This window comes from Cavia porcellus, unplaced genomic scaffold, assembly GCF_034190915.1.
Source record: "Cavia porcellus strain 051 isolate PalLab524CR breed Dunkin Hartley unplaced genomic scaffold, mCavPor4.1 scaffold_7, whole genome shotgun sequence".
In the NCBI taxonomy this organism is placed as follows: domain Eukaryota; kingdom Metazoa; phylum Chordata; class Mammalia; order Rodentia; family Caviidae; genus Cavia; species Cavia porcellus.
The window spans coordinates 43,571,329-43,587,985 of NW_026947490.1; the positions used below are offsets into that span (position 1 = coordinate 43,571,329).

General features: G+C 37.0%; 1 long non-coding RNA gene across 1 annotated transcript; it reads right to left on the reverse strand.

Moving 5' to 3' along the window:
* Nucleotides 1-552: 552 nt before the first annotated feature.
* Nucleotides 553-8,480, reverse strand: LOC100728598 (uncharacterized). The gene is made up of 3 exons (XR_010048788.1): nt 6,274-8,480; nt 5,973-6,138; nt 553-5,805 (listed from the first exon to the last, which is right to left on the reverse strand). It is a non-coding gene; the product is annotated as an uncharacterized LOC100728598 (long non-coding RNA).
* Between the last annotated feature and the right edge of the window lie 8,177 nt (nt 8,481-16,657).

Below are 16,657 nucleotides of genomic sequence, written 5' to 3' on the forward strand. Positions count from 1 at the left end.
ATCACTTTTAGTCTATATTCTTTCCTCTTTTATTCCCTTACAATTTAATAGTTTCTCTATTTTTAACATTTTTTCACACTCTCAATTTTATTAATTTTGTCTGTGTGAGGTAACCTAATACAGTCTTCTGTTTCTTTTATCTATAGTAAACATATAACAAGATCTAGAGACTTGTTTGGCTTTGGGAAAGATTTTTTTCACAGTAACACTTTCAGAGAGGTACACATAAAATAGCTTTGTCAGGGAACGATTGTTATGATTTCGATCTACATGCCCCCTAAGAGCCTCATGTACTCAGAGGCAGGGCTTTTAAAGATGACTGGATGCTATGATTCATTTGCTATTAAAAAATGTGGTTTGGCCAGGAAAGAGTCACTGAGGCAAGGACCTGGAAGGGTATATTCTCCCTTCCCAGCTTCTGGCTTTTCCTGCTTGCCATGACCTGAGCAGCTTTCCTCTGCCCTGACCCTTCTACCACGCTGTTGACCATGCACCGACTGAAACTTCTAAACTGTGAACCAAAATAGAGCTTCTGTCCTTTAAGATGTGAGTGTAGGATATTTTGTCCCAGCAGTAAGAAAAGTCTACAAGAGACACATAATGCTAGTCATATCTTTCTGAGACTAAGATTGATTGATAAGATTCAGGTGTGGTCAGCTCAATCTACTCACAATAAAACTCTTCATCAGTTTTTTACCTAATCTTTTAGCAGCCACTAATAACGCCTACAACTTTTACTTCATTAGTGGTTTGAAATGCAGATAATCTCATTCCATCATTACTTCTTCATATATGAATTAGAACATATCCATAAAAACATCTCCAGGTGATTCTGAAGTGCATCCAAGGCTGACTGAAAACAGAAACATAGATGGCTGGTAGGGTTTGAATGTCCTCTTTGAAATTCATGGCTAAATATAATTGCCATTACAACAGTATTTTTTAAAAATCTTATCTTTATTGTTACATGCTTGCAGTACATAATGATTACATTCATTGTGTGAAGTTGGTACATGTACATAACATATCTTAATTATGTTTATGTCCCCTTCTCCCTGCCCCACTCTTGGTCTCCTTCCCAAAAGGTAAGACTTAGACTTCTGGGCTTCCCAGCTTCCAGAACAATGAAAAAAGAAAAAGAATAGAAAAAAAGAGAACATTTTTAAAATTATTCAGTCTGTGGTATTTTTAACGCAATAGAAAAACAACTAAAATAATGCCACAGGATTGATCCCTGAGTAACTTCAACACACTGAATGTGAGCATGAAAGGAAGAAATGTCCAAGATGACTAAGAAAGCAAGTCAGTGAGACACCATCAGAAAAGCTGTGTCCCAGAAGCTGAGAGGAAAGTGTGTTACGATGATAGGAATGATTAAATGCCAGAATGTAGCCAGCAGGTCAAGCAAGGTAAGACCAGATAAATGTTGCCTGGATATGAGAACAGGAAGCTGTTAGTGACCATGAGCACCACTTCAGCGGTCAAACAAAAGCATTACCGGAGGGCCAGGAGTACAGATTGTGACTATCTGACTCTTAAGTTCTGTGAAAAGGAAGGAGCACTGAAAATAAAGCCATCGCAATTCTTACAGACTGGAGACTTTCTTCACCCTCTGGAATGCATCTTTAAAAAACAAAAACTAAATCTAAGCTTGCCCTAATCAAAATGGAAAAGAATAAGATGAAACACCTCTACTGGCTTCCTGTTGCCCTAAGAGTAAAGTCTTGAGTGTGGTAACAATATATGTATTAATATTATGGCTCTAAAGCACCTCTCCTGCCTCAGAGCCCTTATATATAAATTACCAATTTCCTAAGATCTTTCAAATTCCCATGTAACATGCTGGTCAAGAGCTTTCCTCCTCTTTACCTGACAAACCTGTATTTACATTGCAGAATTCACTTAATATTATACTCAGCACTGTAGCACCAGACATTTATATGTCACTTACATCTGTACTTCCTTCAGTGTTTATTCTTTTAAGCCAGGGACCTAGAAGTTGGCCCTGTCTTCTCCCATATTTCCTCATCTCCTCATCCCTCATCTCTCCCATCTACTCAACTACTAACTCCCAGCCACTTTACTTTCTCCATAAATCTTCTGTCCTTCACATAGTTCCATTCCAGCTTTCTCTTGCCTCTTAACAGGTTTCCCTATACCATCCCCATTTGTTTTTCCACATACAAGCCTAAATGAACCTTTTAAAACACAACATCGATCATATGCTTCCAAGAATAAAAGCCCTTGAGTGGCTTCCTACTGCTTTTAAAATCAAAAGTTATTAATTGACTGACAAAGCCCTGAACCTATGGACCCCACCAACTTCTCCCACTTGGTTTCTTAGGGCTCATGCAACACTGTCTGTGTTCTGATCACACTGGCCTTTTAGCTCCTGAAACTCACTGAGTTCCTGCATCTGTTCCCAGCTCCTGTTCCTCTTTAACTTCAACGCCACCTCCCACCCAAGTTCAAATGTCTTTCTTCAGGAAATAACCACAGGACAACATGCTGACCTAGTCTTAGGACTTTCTGTAATTCTTTAAAGCATTTATTGCCAATTCCAATCACATCTGTATCCTTGTTTGGTTGGTCATCAAGGCTCATCATCTACCTTTGACAGTTCCCTGATGATGCTGATTGCTTCTGTTTCATGTAACAGTCAAACTGAGGAACTGGCATGCAAATATTTATTGTATCAATGAACAAGTGAAAATCTTCCTGCTTTGACTTTCTCCAGGCACTGACCAGAATTTGAGTCCTCCAATGAACAGTGAATTTAGGTTTCTCTTCAAATAACATCACCAATTCCAGGAACTCTTTTAACAAGTTTTAAAACCATAGAAATTGGCTCTCTGATTCCTCATTTTATAAATCCACCAATTATTCCTTTATCTTCCATTGATAACATATTTTTTCTTTCCATGAGAAAAACATAAGGCAGTTTTTTTGGTTCAGGACAAAAACTAGATTTACATTGTTTAGATTTACATTGTTTGGTGTATTAATGAAGTAATTAATGAATAGGGTTAAATGTTCTAGCACACAATTAGAAATTTACCATGGGATGTAAAAAGCAGAATCCAAGACATTCTGCTTCTTTGTAGAATAGTCAAATTAAATTCAGCAAAATCAGGTCAACTCAGTAATGGTATAAAAACTGGGAAGTACTTTTTAAAGTTCAAAATAAACAAGCAACATTACTACCAAATGATCATTACATTATCCAGTCCTCTAGTTCTTAGAGGAGTATGTCTTTCTCTTAAATAGCTACAAGTCAGCCTTCTTTAATATATATAAACACATAAGATCAAAACACGATCTAATTAGAAATTACTTAATAGATGATTTATTTGAAATATTTTAAAAAGCATAACTAAAGACTCAAGTAGTATCCTGAGAAAGTACCTTTGACAAGATACATCCTTTAAAAAAAAGTGTATTAATCTTATCAGTGCAAAGATTATGATACACAAACTTCTTTACTTCCTTTCCTTTTTCTATCCTCTTATTTTCAAATATAGCAACCATAAGTTTTAGTATACACATATTTTAAATCCATTTCTAAATCTGTATTAAACAGACAAAGAATACCCTATCTTTTATTTTATTTATTTATTTTTTTTTTTGTCTTTTTCGTTTTTATCGGTACCAGGGATCGAACTCACGACTGCCTGCTTGCAAGGCAGGCGCTTATGCCACTGAGCTAAATCCCCAGCCCCTCCTATCTTTTATTAACATTTGAGGAAACCGATTGAAGGATAAACAAGAATGTACTATGTGTTCAACCTTTCTGTAAGTTTGAAATGATCACGAAAAGAAGGTTTAAACATTTTTTTGAAATTCCTAAACTTAAAACATTTGTTAAGTTTTTAAAATTTAAAAGATTTTGCTAGGATCCAAGATATAGCTCAATGGCACAGCATTTGCCTAGCACATAAAAGGCCCTGTGTTCAAAACCCAGCACTACAAACAAATGAAACAAAACAAAACACACATACATTCAAATATTTTAAAATACTGCAATGGCACAGTTAAGTTTCAGGTACAACGTTAGTTTTATCAGCTTCTCTTCCTACCTGATAGTTGCAAGAACTGTCTGATCAAACACCCTCAAATCATCAAACACCAACCACAATGCCTGCAAAGGCAGCTGATATTCCTTCAGATCAAGAAGCTCTTTCATATACTTGAAGGTAAACGTACTCACTTCAAATTCACAGACATATGGCTTGGCAAGCCTCAATGATGCCTTCAGAGAAACATGTCCACACCTGTAATCTGAAACTTAAAATAATGAGACTTATTTTAACTCTGGAAATCAAAATTAAAACACACATATAAAACACTGTTGATAGCCTAATTTTTCTTAAGCACAAAATGGGGGTAGAGAGTGTTCTTTCACCATATAAAAGATAAGAAAGACTACACTGCTCTTACCTGACAGTACTTACACTGTAATCAGGAAGAAAATGCAACAAGGTGATGGTAAGTAAGTAGTAGAGAATAACTGAAAGTGTGGTGATCTAGTTTTGTTGGGATGGCCATGGTAAGTCACCTCAGAGCTGAGAAGAATGAAAAGAAAGCAGACAGCTAAGAGCCCAGAAAATGCAGAAGTTCCTGGAACAGAGAACTTGGCAGCTGGAAGAGTAGAAAGGAACAGAAAAGCAGTGCTGGAAACAGAGTCAACAGGAGAAGAGAGGCAGCAAGAGATGAGGTGGGAGAACCATGGCAGGAAAACCCTGACAGGAAGAGCGTGAGGACGAGCTCTGACTTCACCTGCTCTCTCATGCAATACAAAGCTGGAAAGCCAGCAGCGGGCCCTTGGTAAACGCAATGCATTAAGGGTTCTAAGTGGAGAAAGTGCACACTACTCTTTTAAAACAATGATTTTGACTGCTCTTAGAAAATCGACTGTGTGGAAGAAAGGAAGTACCACAAGCAAATTAATAGACCTGCACTCCAGCTGAAGATATTAGCATAATCCAAACTTTAAAAATTCACAAGGAACAGCTGCAACCTACTGCTTTGCACATAATTACTGCAGTATATGATGTCATTTTCTAAAGGAGAGACACCAACAATTTGTAGTCACACTCCCTGGTTTAACATTTTGGCTTAACGGGGGTATTTTTGTGGTCCAGTTCACAAACACTGAGAAAAATTCACAGCTGTAATTAGAATGCAAATTTAAAGTAAAAAGCCCATCCAGTTAAAAAACTAAGTTTTTTTTTTTTTTTTAATTTTCTGCTATGGGATACATTAGCAAGAGATTAACCACATATTTACAAAATTTTTAGACAAAAAATGGACTAGTTTTTAAATGCTTTTTGGTCTGAGCGACTTAAGGACTACAATTAAGAAGGTAAAAATTGAAACTCCATTGACTTCATAATTAGGCCTCTTTATTTGTTAAGCGATTTCAAATACCTCCCGCATTTCATAGGTTTATAATTCATTTGCACTTCTCAAAGGACAGTGACACATAAACCTCCTTAATTTCCTGCTAGCTTCACAGTTGCCCTTAAAATTTGCAGAACACTTCACACACCCTTGGCAAGTTGATAGGAAAAGCATGCTATTTTCAATCAGTTCATAAACTTTAATTAAAAATAAGTAATCTGGTCATCACAGTCCCAAGTAAAGTGCTTATGGCTAAAGAGAAATGTCTTAACAGCAGAATTAAATGTACCTCAACCAGTACCTCAAGCATATTAGTGTGCTAGACTGCCTGTCATCCAGATGGTTCAAGGGCCTCCTCCAAGAACTGTGTTGTGAATCCCCTTATTTCAGAGACCCTGCATTCAGCTACAAACCAATTAAACACAATAAGAATTAAGAAGGCAAAAAACAGAGAAATTAATAAATCCATTTAAATTTACTTTTCTCAGAACCAATTACTGGCAATTAGGACGGAGATACAATCTATTTGTAAACTAAAAAGATAAAAGAAGCAAATAAAAGAAACCACTTACCTAAAATACAGTCTTGGTAATCTGTGACTCTTTCCTAAAATAAAAGTTGACTTGCCTGGAAAACTTCTAAGAAAAGGGTTTTTTCTTTTGGCATAAAATTTCAAAATGACTATGAGCTTATCACAACAGCCACAATCACTGCATGAGTCTTCACCTTGAGACAAATCTTAAGAACAACAAAAATAAACAGGCTCAACATCAGATACTTCCAGTGTTTGTAAAGTGTCTTTATTTTCACAGCTTTACTCAGGAAATCCAAAAAAAATGCAAATATGAAATTGGGTATGAATGCTCCATTTACCTCTATTAGAAGAAACTAGTTTTCAAAACAAAAAATACTTTAAATCTCAAATTTTGCTTCAGAACAGTACAGGCTTCATATTTCTCATTAGTTCAGTTTTTGATGATGCTGTTCTGTGAGGTTTTAAGGGAAAGTAGAGGAAGAGAGTTAATTTTTATAAACAACCTAAGTCCTCCTTCACAGGATTACAGTTATGATTTTTATTTTAAAATTATCAAGTTATTCGTTATTATTAGCAAGTTTTTCCCAAAAAACAGATCCACTAATCTACATTTTTAAAAAGAGCTGATTTACTTTTTCCTCTCAAATGAACAGAAGCCTCCCTTTATTTTCTACTGCATGAGTCTGTCAATGGCTTCTCAATTAACAGGGATGAGAGAATCTTAATAATGCATAAGGTTTACCTCACTAAAGCCACTAGGTTCCTCCTCACTAATTTCAATGACTTTAAGGAAAAGATCAGAAAATGCAAATCACTTTAGGTTTGGTCTGTATGTGATGTTTCATATGGTATGACTTGGGCAGTGGTATAGCTAATTCTGTGTAAAAAGATGTTTTTAATAGACAAAATGATTACTAGTAAATGATGCAAAGGGTGGCTTTTAAGCTAGTAATTTGCAGAGGTAATTTCACATAAAGTACATGAGACTACTATCGGCACTTTCTTCTCCCACACTCCTTTATTCCTATCTTTTCACCTTCTTTCCATTTCTTTGCCTCTCTTCATGCAATCAGAATTACCTTGACCCCACAGATGCTTGAATTACACTTAAGAATCTACTGCTCACAAACCCTAAAGCGCATAAGCCTTCAAGGACTGCAAAAAGAAAAAAACTACAGTGGGAAAAAAAATCCTCAGAGGGAATCCCTTACTGTGTCACAATGTATGCCTGTTTACTTGCCTTTTAAGATAAAAATAGTATTCCTACTTCATTTACAATAATAAATCATTTAACCCTTTACAGCAGTGCCCATTACACAGTATATGTTTGTTAAAGAAATAGTAACATGTCAACATCATATATCCACTTTGTCTTTTTCAGTTTTACTGAGATACAAGTTCCAAATAAAAACTCATTATGTAATGTATTTAAGGTGTACAACAGGGCACTTGCAACATATATAAATTAGGAAATAATTAGCACAATAAAGTTAACATTACCATCACCTGCTTCATCTCTCTCCCTGTATGTGTGTGATGAGAAGGCTTATGTATTCTCTTATCAAATTTTGAATATTCAATTCAATATTCATTAACTGTGATCATCATACTCTCTCATAACTTACTAATCACACAACTAAGACTTTGTGCCCTTTGATCAATATCTGCTTATCTCCATCACCCGAAGTAACCACTATCTACACTTGGTTTCCCTAAATTCAGCTTTTTCAGAACCCACATATAAGTAATAAAACGCAGTCTTTGTCTTTCTTTATGGCCACTTCAAAAATGTGACTCTTGACACATTATTTTACTTCATGTTCATCACAAATAGAACCTTTGGTTGTTTTCTAAGGAAGAAAGCTAAGTCTAAGCAACTTTTGCTAGTTCACAGAGTAGGTTAACAGTGGAATCAAGTCACACCTATGTTTACTCACTTTGTTACAATTCTTTCTACTACACAATACATCCGGAAGAACTAAAAAATATAAACCAGATTAAAATGTCGGGGAAAAAAGGTACTGGGGGTCTAGAGATGTGGTTCAGTGGTGCATCGCAAACTAATGGCATTAATGTCAATATTAATAACAATAACGGAATCTCCATGAAGAGGTAGAAAAGAGAATTAGGTGACCTGGGTTCTACTTCCAGACTCCGGGCCTATTTAGTTCCCCTAACTTTGGATGGGTCACCTATCCTTCACGGTCAAGAGAGTTATCTAGACCACAGGCTCAAACTTTCTCGGTTTTGTTTGAAAAACGGAAGTGTAGATCTTGATCTCCTTCGCGACTCATTTGAAAAAATGAGTCTTCCGTTCAACAGATAAATGAACACAAATCTCTCCGCAACCGGTCCAGGTAGAGAGGTCCCAACCCACTCCAACTCCATCCAGTCTCAGGATAGCTAGGCCGGAGAGGATGTAGAGAGGGAAGTGGCCCCTGTTCTGAGCCCCGGGCCACCGTGGCCAGCCGAGTGTATAAGACCTGCAACCCAGACGCCCCGACCCGGATGCCCAGCGCTTACCTTTCTCCTCCCTGGCTGCCAATCGCCTCAGTACCCAGAGAGCAAGCTGTCATTTCAAATTTCCGCGGGCGGCCACCCCTACAAGGCACCACGGTGACGAAATCGCTTCTAATTGGATAGTCCAGGCTGACTCGGTATCCTACAGTCCCGCCCCTTCCGTCTCTCCTGCCCACACCAAATCCGCCGATAAGATCTCCCCGCCATCTATTGGCCGGGCGGAGTGATGTTCTCCAAATTCCTGGTCTTCAGTTTACAATGACCACTGTAAACAAAGCTGAATTGGTACATAATTTGGGATGATTTCTGAAAAACTAAGAAGCCATTCCTGGATGTGGGCTTTAATAAGAGCGATCGAGAGTCAAAAATCACAGTATTCAGACTTATTTCAGCCATTCCTCATAATATCACCAGGGCAAGCCTCTGAACCTCTCAGAAGCTGATTATGGGATGGTTTGTAAATAGGAAAGTAGACCTAGAGGCCCTGAAACTTTCACCTCCAGGGATTATGTCCTTTCTCAATATCCCCCTACACACACACACACACACACACACACACACACAATCACACAGAATGTATTTTCAAAACATGTTAAATCATATTTAGTAAATAAATTTTAACTGTTCTTAAAGGAAACTAACCTCAAATAATAATAGCTAATAACACTGAATATTGTATGCAAGGTGCACTTTTGCATCCTATACCTGTGTTATCTAAATCTTCAAAAATATCCTAAGAGACAAAATCTTAATTATACCTATTTTACAGTTGCGGAAATATAGCTACGAAGAAATTAGGTGACTTATCCAGTCTAACCCAACATAGTCAAGATTTAAAGCCAGCCAGAGTCCAAAAGCCACAGCTTCTCCAAGGTCATTTTTGCGAGGCTGAGTTCTGCCTGACACAGCACAGGTTCCAGGGACATCAGGTAGGTTGAGCTTCCAAAAGACCAAGAGCTTGGCCATTACATAACAGCTTTGCATCCTTATTACAGGCAAACATTACCACTTACCACTTTGAAGGAATACCTTACAGCTGAAAGGAAACAGAGCCAGGAGAGGCAACTAGAAACCTGCACATTAATTCTGCCTGGTTTTGTGTGCAATCTGATCTTACATTTATTTATTCACTGAACAAATGTTTCTTGACACTACAAGATAAAAATACCAAAAACAGTATAATCAAGACCACTTAAGGCCTTGGGACAAAGCCAGCTTTCTCATAATTCTCTTTAACCTTCCCACCCACGAGGGAAATACTACCCTGCTAGCGGTAGTATTTCTCCTCATCCATTTCTCTTAATGCTGGAGATAAGATACTTCTCTCACTTAATTACTGAATACTTAATCCACCATGAAGATAGTACCCAAAATACTGCTTCTATAAAAGGATTGGAAATGCACAGGAAGCAATGGATCAGAGGCAAAATATCTAATGCCTTTGCAGATTCCCCTAAGGACAAATTGCCTGTTAAGATGGATACATTTGCTATACACAGTCCTCATATGCAAACCAATGTCTGTATGTATTCATTACTGACTCAGATTTCTTCAAAGGTTTCTAGAATCTTCCCCTAAATGGCGACATTTTAGAAGCACACATTTCTGGAGAATTTGTGATTCCTGCTCCCCCTCTTCTTATCCTAAGGAATGGTTTTCTCCTTTTTTAATCCTTCTTCCTGTATCCATCTCAACTTTCTACCTACTCTTAGGTGGGGCATCACCCACTATTCCTCATCTTTTTTTAATATTGTCATTCTCCTTCTCACCACATCTGGGCTCAAAATTATCTGCATGCCACAATAATGATAATAACTTCTCAAAACTGAACGGTAACCTTGAAATATCACCTTTATACTTTCTTTCTCCATAATCCAATCTGCTCTGTGTGCCTTTCCTCTCCTACTTTCTGACAGGTCATTAGCTCCCACTGAGGCCTTCCCTCACTGCTCTCATCCCCTCCACCCCACAGCAGCCTGGACTCTGCTGATCACCACCCCCACCACTGTCTCCTTTCTTCCCTGGACCTGGGTCCTCACTGTGTGGGTCTTCCTCATCCTCTGACTACATCTGCCCTTATTCCTCATCTGTCTCTTAGATGCCTGACAGCTTCGTAATTCCCAAAGACACATCCTGAAGATGGCCACGTGCCAGCTGTGATAATCACTATGACTATACAAGAAAGCAAATTGGTAGTTCCCTGGACAAATAATAAACATGTACTGTGTATACTGTATCCCAGACAGTGTTTTAAGTTCAAAGGAAACAGAGCAAGCAAGACAGACAGGGTCCCTGACTATGTAAAGTTCACAGTCTACTGAGGATACACAGTAAACAAATAAAAATATCAATGAATAAGCTGTCAATTATGAAAAAATACTACAAATAAAAAATTCAGTAATGATCAACAAGGGAAAATTCAGATGTTTATGTGAAAACACCTATCAAACTGTTAGCAACTAATTTTTTAAAAAATGTAAATTATATGAGCTAGAAAATCTTTATTTCCCAGGACAAATTGGCCCCTGGCCCACTTGATAGCAATTTTTTTCTAAGCTCTCACTACCCTAAGTCTGACCCAGGGGCCAGGAGTTTGTTAGGAATACAGTGTCTCCCTTTCACCTACTCCATATATTCTGAATGACTGTTTTGGCAGGATTACTGGTATCCAAGTGACATCATTCATGTTTGATACCTAGGCATTCAGTGATTACTGTTCTCCTTAGACTATCTCAGTTTGTACATTTCTGATGAGTGTTTTGACCTAAGATTCTGCCAATAATCCCCGTTCTCTGCTGAAAATCCATACCCAAATGTAGCCTCCTTGATCTCATCCCATCTTCCCAACAGCATCAACATGGATTACCAACATCTCCCACTTAATTGCTGAGATAGCAATACTGTGATTCTGCTAAGAATATTGCATTATCCTACCTATTTTCAGAGATAATTGGTCAGAAATATTTAAATGCATCCTTTTGTAAATAATCTGACCAACAACATTAGGGTTCTTTAACCATGTCACCTATCTTCAGTTAACCCACTCTACCCAAAGGTAACTGCATTAGTCAGGTAACAAATTTAATGTTATATCTATCATATGATAATGCATAATATTATTATACAAGGTAGGTTTAGGAAGGCCATCTTTAGGGACAGGTCGAAGAATGTAAAAAGGCTCTCTGTACACTGGGAAGCCAAACCCTCTAGTCAAAGTTAGAAGACCTGGTGGAATGCACTGCAGAGTACCATTGGTAGGCGGCAGTGCAATGGCAAGCAGAAGTACCAAAATAACACCCAGCATTTGGAGGCAGATTTGTTTACATCAATAAACACTGATTAAGATCATTCCCAGAATATCAGGCCTGATATCTGGTGGTCTAGGGCTTATATGGGACAAGCAAGCAGGATGTACAGAAGCAGAATGACTCATCAATTGGGGAGTGATTGGTTTATACAATGTTCATCATAGTGACCAGCTATACCACACAGTGATCAGCCATTTCTAAGAGATATAAGCAGCTGGAACTAAACCAGGAACTATTACCTGGGCAACTAAGAAACTGAAGCATACTGGTAGGGGGAAGGGGCATTTCTGTTGCACTGGAGAGCTGGAGAGAATGAGCAGGGAGACTGAAGGGCCTGAGCTGGAAGTGATAGCTAAGATTGGAGTCCTCTGAAGAAGCCAAATCCAGACTTCTTTCTTCTGCTCCCTTTTCATTCCATTCAGGCCACGAGCCTATTGGCTGATGCCACAAACACCCAGAGTGAGTCTTCAGTGTTCAGTAAATTCATTCAGGTGCATCCGGAGCTATGCTATGGGTGTTTTTTTAAATTGACACACACAGTAATGTATTAATTAAAGGGGGTTTACCTTTACATACTTTTTAATATTTACTCACATGTGATATACTTATATATGTATATATAAACAAGTATGTGTATGTGCATGTGTATATTTTTCATACTCACATTCTTAGAAAATGGACAGAATCTACTTTTTGTATGAGTTTTTAGTTTTTTTAAATATAATTTTAAGAACTCATTAACTTTCTGATTTTGCAATATGACTAGAACACTGTCTATTTTGGTATCTAGAACTCTGCCTCATTCTTTTAGATATACTACATTGTCAATATTCTGAAATAAATTAATGCAACATTTCCCATTTTGTCACAATTGTTCAATTTTCTTTCACGGTTTTCCAAGCAAGAGACCACTTGAATCACATTAAAGGCTTAAAAGACAATAAAAAGAATCATTTATTTTATTTTTAAAAAATTTTTTAAAAGTGAATAAAACAAAACAAAACAAGGCAAATGAGAAAAGAACAATGCAAGCAACACAATACTTCAAAACAAGACAATAGAGTATCAACAATAGCTACCATAATGTCTCTCATTTTCTTCAAGATAGCTGTCACACACAATGAAATTAAACAAAACAAAACAATATTGTCACAGGAGATCAACAACAGCCACATAATATCTCTTGTTTTCTTCAAAACAGGTGTCCATATCATCACACATAGTAAGATCAAATAAAACAAAATGGAATAAAACCAATCAAAGTGAAAGAATGAAATCATTACAGGACTTCAAAACAAGACAATAGGAGATGAACAATGGCTACCACAATTTCTCTTGTTTTCTCCAAATAACTATCCGTACCTTCACACATAATAAAATCAAACTATAAAAAAACAGACTAAAGTCAATCAGAACAAGAGAATGAAAGCATTACTAGGCTTCAAAATAAAATAACAAGAAATGAACAATGTCTACTATGATGTATCTTGTTTTCTTCAAAATAGCCATACATACTATCACACACAATAAAATCAAATAAAAACACAACAGAATAAAATCAATCAAAACAAAACAATAAAAGCATTCTAGGACTTCAAAACAAAATGATAGGAAATCAACAATGGCTACTGTAACGTCTCATTTTCTTCAAAATAGCTGTCCATACCATCACACACATTAAATCAAACAAAACAAACAATAAAACCAATCTAAACAAAAGAATGAAAGCATTATAGGGCTTCAAAACAAGTTAATAGGAAACCAACCATAGTTACCATAATACATCCTTTTATCTTCAAAATATCTACCCATACCATCAAACACAGTAAATTCTAACAAAACAAGACAGAACAAAATCAAGCCTAACAAACAATACAAGAGTTCAAGACAAGACAATATGAAATTAATAGTGGTTACCACCTTCCCCTCCTAGGCATTTCCTCCATGAACACTTTCATAACATTTATTGTGCTTTTTTGGATCCCACTAACTCTTTCAGCTTTTTAAGATATAGAGATAACTTGGTGTTCACCCACATGAGTTCAAACTGTTTTGTCCATGAACATGATCTCCAGTTGCATCCATTTACCTACAAGAACCTCAAGATAATCCTAATTTAGAGCCAGGCATCTTTCCATTGTATGAAAATACCATATCTTTCTTAACCATTCTGTGGTTGATGAGCAAGTTACCCTTTCTTTCTTTTGGTCTCATGTCTCATAAAACAGTTGGTTTTTCTTTCTTTGATTTTCAGTCTATGAATTCTCTATTGAGTTAAATGTGTTTCTTGTATACAGTATACAGTATATTGATGGATCTTGTTTCTTGATCTACTCTCCCTGAGTTTCTCTTTACTGCTGAATTGAGGCCATCTCCATTAATAGTTACAACCAGCATGCATTGGTTCATCTCTGCTGTGCTATCCTCCTATTGTTGGCCCTACACTTTTCCCCTTCATTCAATTGCCTTTCCTGTTTGGTGATCCTCCTCTGCTACTCTCCCTGGAACCATGGTCATCTTTATCTCTCTATAGAATATCCTTTAGCACTCTCTGTATGATTGGTTTGGTGATCATGAATTTCTTCAGCTATTCTTTTTTTGTGGAAATATTGTATTTTTCCATCAATTCCGAAAGATAGTTTTATAGGATATATCAATCTGGGTTAGAAATTGTTTTCTTTCAGGGCTTAAAACACTTCTCTCCAAACTCTTCTTCACTTGATGGTTTGTGTTGATCAGACTGCTGTGATTCTGACAGGTTTTCCTTTATAGGTGAACTGTTTCTTTTCTCTAACAACTTTTAATATTCTGTTCTTGTGCCAAATTCTTGGATCTTGATTAATATGTGTCTGGGTAGATTTACTTTGGTTATGGCTAGTTGGAGTTCTATAGGTCTTGCTTATCTAATTGTAAGATCCTTTCCCCATGTTTGGGAAGTTCCCTGCTATTATTTCTGTGAATAGCCTTTTTATTTCATTTGTATTGAAATAAAATGCTTGCTTCTTTCCTGATACCTACCCCTCAAATTATTTTTCTTTGTGCCATCTTGCAGTGATTGAAGTATTATTTTCTGGTTCATTGTTATTTTTAAGAAATTCCTTCACAATTGCTAACTGCAATGCTGTCTTCAAGGTCTGAAAGCCTATCTTCAGTCTCTTTCAAGCCGTTTTTTCAGCTTTACCTGGATATCTCTTAGAATTTGTTTCATGCATTGTAATTCCTTCCTATATTGTTCATTCACTGTTTCTACTATTTTCCTGTGCTCCTCTTTTGTATCTGTGTTCTTTAGATATGCTCAGCAATTTCTTCATTATGCTTATGATTTCTTCTTTTTCCTGAGACATTATTTCTGTTCTGATTACTTTTACAGTCTCATGAAGTTTTTTTTTTTTACTTCAGTTGCTATACTCTTGGAGATTTCAGGTGTGTGACTTTCATTTTCTTCCATGACCATAAAGAAATACGTGTTGCAGAATTTTAAAAACAACCAACGTTCACTCTATTAATCAATCACATCATATGTAATGATGAAACTCGGTGCCCAATAGAGATTGAACGTGAGGGTGGGGAGGGAGGAGGTTGGGATAGGGTAGAAGGAGGAAAAAGAGAAGGATAAAAGGAGTAAAAAGAACAAGAGAGAATGGGAGAGGAGTCCAGGAGATTCCACTGACCTGAGTAGAAAAGGCCATCTTGGGCTATTGAGCTTTCGTTGTGCTGTTCCCTGGTTCCAAGAGCTCCATTTTATTTGGAAACAGTCCTGCTGGCTAGTCTGGTCTCTGACAACCTCCTTTGGAAGACATCTCTGTCCCAATCTGCCTTTGGAAGATGTCCTTAGCCTTTCTTAGGTTTTCTTTGTTTTTGGTGTTTTGGTATGACATCCTTCACACTAGCTACATTCCCAATCTTCTTTCTTTTTTGAGATATGGTCTTGCTAAAATGTCTAGTCTGGTCTCAAACTTGTCATGCTCCTGCATAAGTCTTCTAAATAGCTGAGATTATAAGGATGTACCACTGCACCTGGACTGTGTAATCATAAAAAGCTATCATGGCAATAAAAAATGCTGAAACCACTCATGCTTGCAGCCTCAGTTCCACAGAGTTCATAATTTTTTTAATGTGCTCGATTTGGTGGCACCCACCTACAATCCTAGCATTCTGCAAGACTAAAGCAGGAGAATCATATGTTCTAGCCCAGTCTGAGAAACTCAGAAACCTAGTGAGACTCTACATCAAAACTTTAAAAAAATTGAAGATCTTAATGTAACAGTCCTGGGTTCAACCCCCAACACTATAAATAAACAAACAAAAAACTATGGAAAAACAGACAACAGAATATTTTTAATTCTATGTGGTTGATATGATGCAATATATATATTTTTTGAGGCAAAGTCTCACTATGTAATTCAGACAGGCCTTAAACTCACTATGTAGTGCCAGCTGACTTTGAATTTGCCTCAATCTTCCTGCCTCAGACTTCTAAATTCTGGGATTACAGAAGTGTGCCACCTTACCCGAACACTATACGAGTTTAGTGACTTTATATTTTCAGGCTGTTATAAGTATTTTCCCCCATGTCATTAACATTTTCCAAAACCCAATTTTATTTCTTACAAATATCCCATCATATAACATCATTATAAATCATTAAATGCTAGTTAAGACGTTAGAGTCACTGCTCTGAAGCATCTGGATTCATATCCTTGATCTACCATTTAATTATTAGCACAACATGTACTGCTCACACCCCTGCCTATGACATAAAGGTGGCATTTATACCTCCTCCCAGGCTCTCAGGGGATAAAATAAGGAGACAAATATAAAACACTAGGCACTGGGAATGCTCTGAGTAAGCGTCCCTACATTTTCACTGATATTATTAGAGGCTTTTTTTCAA